Source organism: Cyanistes caeruleus, chromosome 2 (assembly GCF_971803275.1).
Source record: "Cyanistes caeruleus chromosome 2, bCyaCae1.hap1.1, whole genome shotgun sequence".
Classification (NCBI taxonomy): Eukaryota; Metazoa; Chordata; class Aves; order Passeriformes; family Paridae; genus Cyanistes; species Cyanistes caeruleus.
The window spans coordinates 13708143-13717859 of record NC_141702.1 but is presented as its reverse complement, the minus strand read 5'-3'; positions in this window follow the sequence as shown (position 1 = coordinate 13717859).

Here is a 9717-nt window from a genome sequence, read left to right as displayed (position 1 = left end):
ATGATTGTCCCTAAGGACTGATGAATGCAGCATTACAGGATGGTAAAAGGTGATCTGTGCTCTGCGTGAGAGCTGTGCACACTGATTTAGGATTTGAGATTTCAGTGTGTGGCTTCAAAAAGGTTACTGCTCAAAGGATACTTCCTTTCCAGCCCTTTCTTTTGAAGTATGCTATTATTGCCAGGGAAAAAAATCACATCCTGCAATACCTACAAAAACCTGGCTTTATCATCCACTGCTCACGTCAAGCAGTGTCTTATGTAAGAAGTTCCATTCACTTCTGTTTAAATACTGATGTTAGGGAAGATTACCCAAAGCAAGCAAGGTTTGCAAGAGCACACCATAAAAACACACACACGCAAGGAAGAGTATTACAGTGGCCAAGAGCTCGGTATTCACATCTGGCTCTGTTCTTGAGAGTAGTTTAAAGGGAAGAAAAGGTGTTCTCTTAACAACAGTTTACCCTTAAAATACCCATAAATTTCAGAGTTCTGGCTCTTTATATGAAATGCGAATTCATACTCACAATAGAATCAAGGGATAGGAATTTTTTTAACATATTTGGGAACAAAAGGATAGAAGAAAAAAGAGGAAAAGCTTTAGGGTGGAGCTTTAGAATTTTAGTCATTTTTGAAAATATTGGAAATGTCAGTTTGGAGATTTTTTTTAAGCTAAGGGGATCACAGCTTTCCTTGGAACAGAAACTTTATAAATTCCTTTTTGACTGTCATCTGCAAATCATTTGACTGCTGGTAAACAGAACCTTCTATTTGTTCTGATAACAGAGGGAAGGCTGGAAATAAGGAATTCCACCCTTAAAGCTGTTAAGGTAGGTTTAAAATTGATGTGTATTGGATCAAAGGGTGGAATATTTTCCAGATGATTCTCTGTTTCTTCTGAGAAAAAGAAAAAACCCAAGAATACAAGCCCAAAAATAATTTCCAAGGTGTTAAATTTCAGTTGCTGAGCATGGGGATTCAATTTACAATTTTGTGTCCTGCTAGGATGAAACCTAAATTTGACAGTAAAACCCACTTTATCTTCTTTCTAGTTATTTTACTACAAATTAAAAGTTACAGTCCATCAATAGCTATTGAGGTCTTAGGAGGAAAAATCAGATAAGCATAACTAATAGAAATTATTTTTCTGTAATCTTTACTTTAGAGCATCCTTACATATCAAAATAATTGGCCAGAGGAGGTTTCTAATTTGAATGAATCCTTTAATTTTATTGTTGGAGAAGGTGGAAGCTTTTAGTATAGTATCTACTGAAGTATTAGTCATTACAGCCCCGGAAAGTAAATAGGAATGTCAGCACAAATCAACTTTCACTTAAATTTCAGTACATGCAAGCCACAGAGGGAGATGCTTCTGTTATTTCATCTTCAGCCTCCTAAGAATTTAATGTAAATATGGTGAGCTCATTGGCCTGTGTAAAGTGAAGGCTGTGCTCTCAGATCCATTCCTAGGAAGCACTGACCACTTCAAACAAACAACAAAAATACCACCATTGCCACTGCCATTAACTTCTCTTCCATTTTAATAAAATAGGACAAGAATGGGATTATGACAGAGAAGGAACTGTGTTCTGTCCTTCTGTGTAGCACCTTTGTGTCTGACTTAGACATAAATTACCAGAAAGCTTCTTTTATCAGCATCACTGTTTTCAGTTTAGGATTATTTGGTGATTTCAGGGAACTGGTCACAGCCTAGGGTGGCTTGTGTGTCCTGGTTGTGTAGCACAGGGAGGGAAAATGTGCAGCTAGTACAGTTGTATGTTCCCTCTGGTCCTTGCTCCACTGTGGGACTGCTGATGTTTCTTCATGGATGCTTGGTAGGTGTTTTTTCATTCAAAAATAAGATTTTGTCTTGCACATTCAACCTCTGTAGGCGGCTAATTACAATCAATCAATTTTCTGGTGTGGTTCCATGTAAAAGTCCAGCTTGTCTCCCCCCTAGTCCTCTTTCCTAATATCCTTGTCTCCCATGCATCTCTCTGTCCCTAATGTGAAAATATTTTCCCATGCAGCAGTTTCTTCTTTCACAGGGTCTGGCTCCAGCAACAGAGAGTGCCAAAGGCACAGAAAAGGGAGCTGTGCTGTTTCTTGGAGTGAAGCTTGACTTTTCTCAAAGGCAACATGGCATGGCATGTTTCTGATGGATTTTTGCAGGAGCAACAAAGGAGACATATCTTACAAAAGACTTTTTTTTTCCCATGTATTTTGAAACCTATGCTTCAAATAATAGGGTACTGGAATTTTCCAAAAAAAAAAGGTCAACAGAAATTTTAGGGCATAGGTCAAGTACAATATTCTGTCCACCATTATTTTTGGAAGGGTTCTCACAGATTTTTATTTTTGCAGTCATACATAAATCCTCATGTACTACAGTGAAATTGTTAAAATCACACAGACTGCTGTGAAAATGACCAGGAATAAAGGCAAACCAAAACCTTTAGAGTGCAGTTGTTGAACTGTTGATATGTCTTCCACCATTCAGAAGAGAGCATTCTGTTAATCATTTGGCATCTAATTATGTAAACAAAGTAATTAAAGAAACTCTACCTCATAGTAAATATCTAATACACATTTGGTATTGCAGAGTAAAATATTTTGTGAATTCAGAGCATAAAAATACTTTTCAAGATGAGGTTCTATCATTTATTCTGGTAAGTTCACTCTTCACTGAAAACATGGGAAAAAACAAATTAAAAGCTTTAACAACCAGCCAACAGGAAATGCAGAAATAAATCTATATTGGGGCAAATGCTCAGATGTGTATCAGCCTGCCAATTCTCCAAACTCATTAGTATGGAATCCTAAATTCCAGTAAAATTCCCCGGTTCCATTTTGCTTGACCTTCTGCTATTGTTGACCTGCTGTGCAGCTCATCTCAGGGCTAGCTCTCAGCAGATATAAGTGGAACAGATATTCTTCAAGCCTGTTACAAGCAATACCACTTTTTCCAATTTTAAGTTGAAGCTGTCAGTACAAACAGATGCAGATCTGTATTTTAAAATAAGTGCAGGGCATGCTGTTTCTCCATATTCTCCTCAAGAGGGTAAGCTATTTTCATAGTTATTCCCAGGATATATTAGTAAATCTGAATATCTCTGTGTTGGGGTCATAGGAAAGACTGAAACTAACATTCTTTGCAAATGTTTCACTACTAAGATCCAGTCTCTTTCCTAAAAAACTGACAAGTATTTAAGGCAATATTTCAGGATATTAGGATATTGGCTTAACACAGCATGTTATCTTGGCATTCTTTACCTGATAAAATTTTTCTAAATGCTGTGGATATTTTCTGAAGCTGTATTCTGTGTTCCTACATACTGTATTGCAGGATGTTTGCTGTGGCTCGTCCCTTCAGAAATCCACATTTGTGCATTACCCACCCCAGTGCTGATAGTGCTGCTCATGGTGGTGATATCATTCCATTCCCTCTCTCAATCTCTTGATGCTCTCAGTATACACTTACATTCTCTCTAAAGTCTATTGAACCTCTTAATGAACACATCCTGATTTGAGGATATCAAATAATGGATTTCTGCTCAAATCTCAGGCCACATGGTTCAAATTTGAACTTGGTCATTTGAGGCAAATGTAGTCCTTTATTTTTTCTCTTAAATTTGTGACGTTATTTTCAAGCAATATTGTGTTCTACAGTGCATTTACATTAAAGAGAAATATTCATCCTATGACAGGAATCTCTTGTGATAGTAAACATTGTACAAACTGTTTCAGCTATTTTGAATGCAGTGCTCTCTGTATAATCAGTAAATACAGTTTCCAAATGTGACTTCTTTTTAAACTCCTGTATGGAGATTACCAAGGCTCTTTTTCCCACTTTAGAAAATATTCTGAGTCTCAAACAGGCTAAAAGTTTCTTAGTAGTTGCTCTTAACTGTATTCAGATAACATTAGTGAAGTTAGGAGCACTAGATAGGTATGAAAACAGAATTTGAATCTCATATTGTGTGATGTGAGATCATATACTTTCATTACCTAGAAACTCATATGATGGGAATAAAATAGATTTTAACTAAGTGATTTTCAAAATTCTTGCAAAATCTGGAACATGTCTTTTTTTTTCAAGGGTTATGAAATGTTTACTTATTGATTAAAAAAAGAAAAAAATGCATGCTGAAATTCTCAAAGTTTCAATCTGCAAACAGCCTTATTGCATTTGGCAAAGGCTTTTTAAAGTATTTAACTGTTTGAAATTGAATGTGCATCCTTCTGTTCTTGCATATGGAAAGGGCAGAAATAGGGAATGGAGCTGCTCATCCTGGCTGGGACTCCTTGGATTGCCAAGTACAGGAGCATCTTCTCCAGCAATTTTAATTCATAAGGAAAGGTGATTCACTGCTAGACTAGGCTCTGTTCTTTCTGATGGACTCCCACCAGGGGGCTTGGACAAAATCACTAGGAGCAGATTTGGGTCTTTAGCATTTCTGGCAGGCTGGGGACCTCTATTTTATACACACACACACACACACAGATATATATATATATATATGTATAGCTTTCCCATTTTCTATCTTCAAAATTTAGCAGTTCTCCTTTAAATGCTAGGAACCTGTGTGTTTGTAGTAATGCAGTACCCAAATCTTGACCTATTTTACTTCTGTAGAATTAATAACATTAGCAAATAACACTGTGCTAGGTAGTATCAAGCAGAATACAACATAGTAATGTTAGCTGGGCTGTAATGGATATCCATACAATACCAGGAAATATTCGTGTTTAATGAATCTACAGGTACTAGTCTTGTCCTTCATGGACATAAATGGAAGAAAAAATTATTTATTCAAACTAGGATAAAAGCCTCATTACAGATAACAAAATCCTCAAGTCAGGTTAGCAAAAGATTGCCATAAAGACTTTTTTATTAAGTATTATTTCTTCATGAAACAAACTAAAAACTCTTCAAAAGTTTTATTAGTATTAACAAAAAATATTTTTATCATTATTGTACATCAGAGACAAAGCAACAAGATATTTATATGAAAATGGTACCAAACATTCCTAGACTAGAGGTGCACTAGATACTGTGTAAGTATCTTTATTGAGTAAGAAAATAAGCAGTTGCTATCATATACTACCACATGTTTCACTTTTATAATTACTTTCACCAGGAGATCTGAAGATATGTGTCAAATAAAATTCAGTTAACTGTGAAGAGATAAATTAGACCCCTTCTCCATGTGTTCCCACTTCCTTATGCAGCCACAGAAGAAGCAGCAGGGTAGTTTGTAGATCAATGATGTGCAGAGCCGAGGCTCAAATGTTATCAGACAAAGCCAGCTCACTTTCTGCTGTAAAATGGTTGTGCACTGAGTGTCTCCTGCTTCATCCTGCTCAGACCCTCCTCTCTTTTTTAGTGTGTGCTGTCACTGGGCACTACGTGGAACACATGGTTTGCAGGGAGGGACACAGGTTTGCCTGGGAGCCATCTCCATTCAGCAGCATCCTGTGTCAGAGTGGAGTCTCCTCTGGGGAGGACTGGATGACTTGTTTGATGAGGTGGTGGAAAATGACAAAGAAGTTTTTAATGTGAAAACTCTCATTTTATATGAAAACCCTGTTGAATTTTCTTCTCTAAATATTTGCATAATAATGAAATTAATATTTTATAATAATATATTATATATAACCATAGCTTTTTGGGGAAGAAAATGGTTAAACAAACACACAGAGAAAAGGCAACTAGAGACCCTTGTTTGACTTGCAATGAACATGTAGTCACTTCCAGATTATTGGTGCAGTAGGGAGTGTGTTTGTGTCATCATAGTGGTGGAAGGGACCATGTTGGGGTTTTTTTAATAAGATCTGCCCACATGCTCCCAAAATATGTTGAGAGTCCAGACTTCGTGCTCCAATAGCTTCAGTGCCCAAGTTTACCACACATTTTCCCAGTTTGCATCACTTTCTCTTTTCAGTAGGTGCACTTTCATTTCAGTGCCACAGTTGTGATCTTCCTCACTGTTCACTTGTGTACACCTCAGGAACTTTGCCAAGAGAGCCTGGGAGAATATGTGCACACATAAGGGGTGGATTATATCAGGGCTGCAGAGCTATTAAACCAAACATGCAATATGACTGCTGCCAGCAGTGAGAGCTGGAAATGGGTTGATTAGCACAACAGGAAGGTGAGTTAGAAACTGTTTTTGGTGTAGCTGTGAGAGTAGTGTTGCACATCTGCCCCACAGATGGCCAGAGATGGAAGATCATTTCTGAGTCTCAAGTATTCATTGCTGTTTCAATTTAGGATATATGGGGGCTTCAGATTGAAGTGTGATTGCAACACACGCAGCACATACCAAGCTAGTTTTAATGTGAAACTGCAGGCCATAGCATACAGCTGCCAAGTATTCAGGTTTGACTGCAAGCATATTCAGCTCACAGAAAAAAACCCAACATTCTGGGAGGGGGGTTCTGTGCAATGCTTAGAGGAAAAAAACAGATGATCAGAAGATAGAACTAGACCTGTTATGCCTATGTATGCAAACCTGTATCCTAACTGAAGGCTAGATGGAGCTTTCTGCCAGCAAACACTGTTGGTTGTTACTAACCTGAATTTATGTGGAATATCTTTCAAAGTGTAACAGTAGGATATTTATGTCTATGTTCAATGAACTGCAAAAAAACAAAGCAAAATATTATTCTGCAATAGATTATTTCACAGAATGTTTTCAATATATATGCATACGAAAGAAATAAAATAAAGTAAATAAGTAAAAAAACGCCTTAAGAAACTTTTCAATTGTGATATTTTACATGTTAGAGTTTCAAGAGTAGATGCCAGGAACCATGAAATGATGGACCAGGGTTCACTATCCATATTAGCAAAATAAGAAGTTGTCTTTATTATGAAGATCAGAAAGATGCCCTCAGGAAACAAGGGAGCACTTAATGCATTAAAACTTTGGGAAAGGGTAGGAGAGATAACACTAGTAATTTTTAATCCTTTCCTGACAAATATATATTTCATGGGTTTTTGCTTTGAAGCTACTTGAAAACAACTTATTATTTGATAGCCACTTATGAAACTAGGCACTGACTTCAGAAATATTTTGATGTTACAGATAAAATGTGTTTTTTCTCTCTAAAACTATACGGCTGGAACTTAGGGCTTTTGCTCTCTTATCCACGTGTCATATGGAGGTACCTGACCAAAAAAACAAAGCAACATTTGATCATAATCAAAATTTCCTCTTGCTTTTCCCATCCACGGAACTGCTGAAAACAATCTCTAAATATAAGAAGAGATAAGCAATGAACCAGACTTCAGAAAGTAACCAAAGAATCCCATGCCTCTTCTGAAAGGAGAAATCTATTTTAGGAATGAGTTAGGTAGGCTTGTCACAGATAGCCTAGGTACATTTAATTTTTCCTCAAAGAAAGCAGATAGACTTCTGTATCACTGAAGTCTCTTCTAATACTACAGAACTGTGATATCTTTGTTTTTATTTATGTTAAAGGGATCAAGGCTGATTTCATGAGTATTATACAAGATCTAGAACAGAGAGCTCTTTCTTTGATGAATTATCAGCTTCCTTGCCCTAAGGGTTTTAGAGTTCAGCTACAGACAAGACTGCAGAGGTGAGGAAAGCATAAAAAGAAAAGATTGTAACAATAATCACAGCAGTACATTTGGCTTTTCATTAGCATGATTTTAACATTTTTTTTAATCTATAAGGCCATCTCTCATTTTTCCTACAATAAGTGACTACTAATATAGGAGAATTGTTACAAACACACCAAGATTAGTGATCATTCTTATTCCCTTTGCAACAGCAGTTCATAACTCTGAGTAAACTGGTGACTAAATGCTGTCCCCTTCATGAATTTCACATTTCTGTTTTATAGTTACCATTGCATCAGTGTCACTATATAATTGCGAATGCAGATTGAAGCAGCGAGAGACCATTTTTTAAACACCACTTTTAATAACTGAAATTCAGAGCTGGCCTTTCATTTTGATCTAGTATTGTAGACATGTCATCAGTCTCTGGCCTACGGGCAACAGTGCTGAGCAGGAAATGAACTACCATCAACACTAAACTTTTTTAATATTCTCCCTGTAAGCTAATGAGACATGAAGAAAGCAAAATACTGTCTTGCAAGAAAAATCAAAACAATTTGTTGTCTTTGTAGTATAAAATAGGGATTATTATGGGTCAGGTATTATAGAAAGACATTCGCTGGCAGAGTAGGACAGAATATAATGATTTGGAAGAGACCCACAAGGATCATTGAGTCCAACTCCTGCATTCTTATTGTTCTGGAGAGTAGATAAAATGATGGGCCAAGCAATGGATGTAAAATCCTGTGATTCCAAAAAGAAAAGACAATTGCTGCTGCCCCAGAGCCATGTCACTGGAGGCCAGGAATTCTGGACTGGGGTTGTTGCCTTCTGCCTGCCATAAATTGGAGGAAAAATTGACAGTGCAATACAGGTATGGGGAGTTTCTAGGAGCTCTTTAGATAAATGCAAAGTTAACAGCCCAGAAAACTGTAGATAGGCTTTTTGGGCTCAGGTTATGCTGTTAGATAGTTATCAAAGTGTTTGTCCTATCTTGCTGCCATCAGATCCATTTTGCTACTTTTAAGTTATTCTTCACTGGCAGTATGTGAGAATCTGCATTATACAGGAGGCTGAGTGTGCCTCCTCTGTTGGTATGATCTATGTTTGTGTGAGCTGAGATCTGCTCTCTCCAGAACTTTTGCAATGCTTTTGTGTAGTGAAGAAAAGCAGGCTGAACTTCAACAATGCCTCTGCACCCATCTGTTCCAGAAAGGAGCAATGAGATAATAAGAGGAATTTATTAAAATTATTCTCAAATGTTAAGAAAGCTGTGGTTACAGTATAACACACTCAACATGAACCTTTGTACTCTCTTTCCTGTGTAGTTTAGGCATTGGGTTATTATGATTCAATGAGTTAAGGCATGAGATTCTGAATGAATTCCAAATTAAAAATACACTTCCCTATGTATATGAATAAACAGTTGTTTTGACAAACTATATTATGAGTTTCACGTGGCACCACTAAAATAGCCCCACAAATCCCTTTTCCTCTCGTAGTCCCTTGAAATGCAAGAACACCTTATATTTTGGCTGTCATCTTAATGGTAGATATTATTATAGGGGAAAAAGAGCTAATATCAGCTGCTTTTAATTTAGGCAGGATTTCTTTTACATTAAGACAGAGAATTTTTCTTCTATAACCATTTTGACTGGAAGTCATAGGGCCTTTGCCAAGAAGTTTCAATTATGCTTTTAAAATATAAATCCTAGGAGTCTTGAAATTACAGGGTGTGGGTAGCGATATGTTAAATGTTTTACAAGTGAGGAGAAATTAGTGCTTTTTGGCTTATCTTGAGTGCTGTTAAGAAACAAAACTGTTCTTTTGTTGAAGGTAAAAGTAATTCCTTCCAAAGAAGTCTGTAAAAACTTGAAAGCATTTTCATATAGTTATGTGAAAATGACATGCAAATAACTGCAGAATGTTGCAAATAAAACCAGTCACAGAGCCTCACCCCGGACACGTTCATCAGGACATGGTGTAAACACAATGTAAGATGTTTTGACTACTAGAGGAACCATGGGGTTTTTTTGGGTGTGTATTAGCTCTACCCACCTAACAAATTTCCCATGTGGTATTTGGGTGGGGGAAATGAAAAACTACCCCCTTGTCAGGTATGAAACT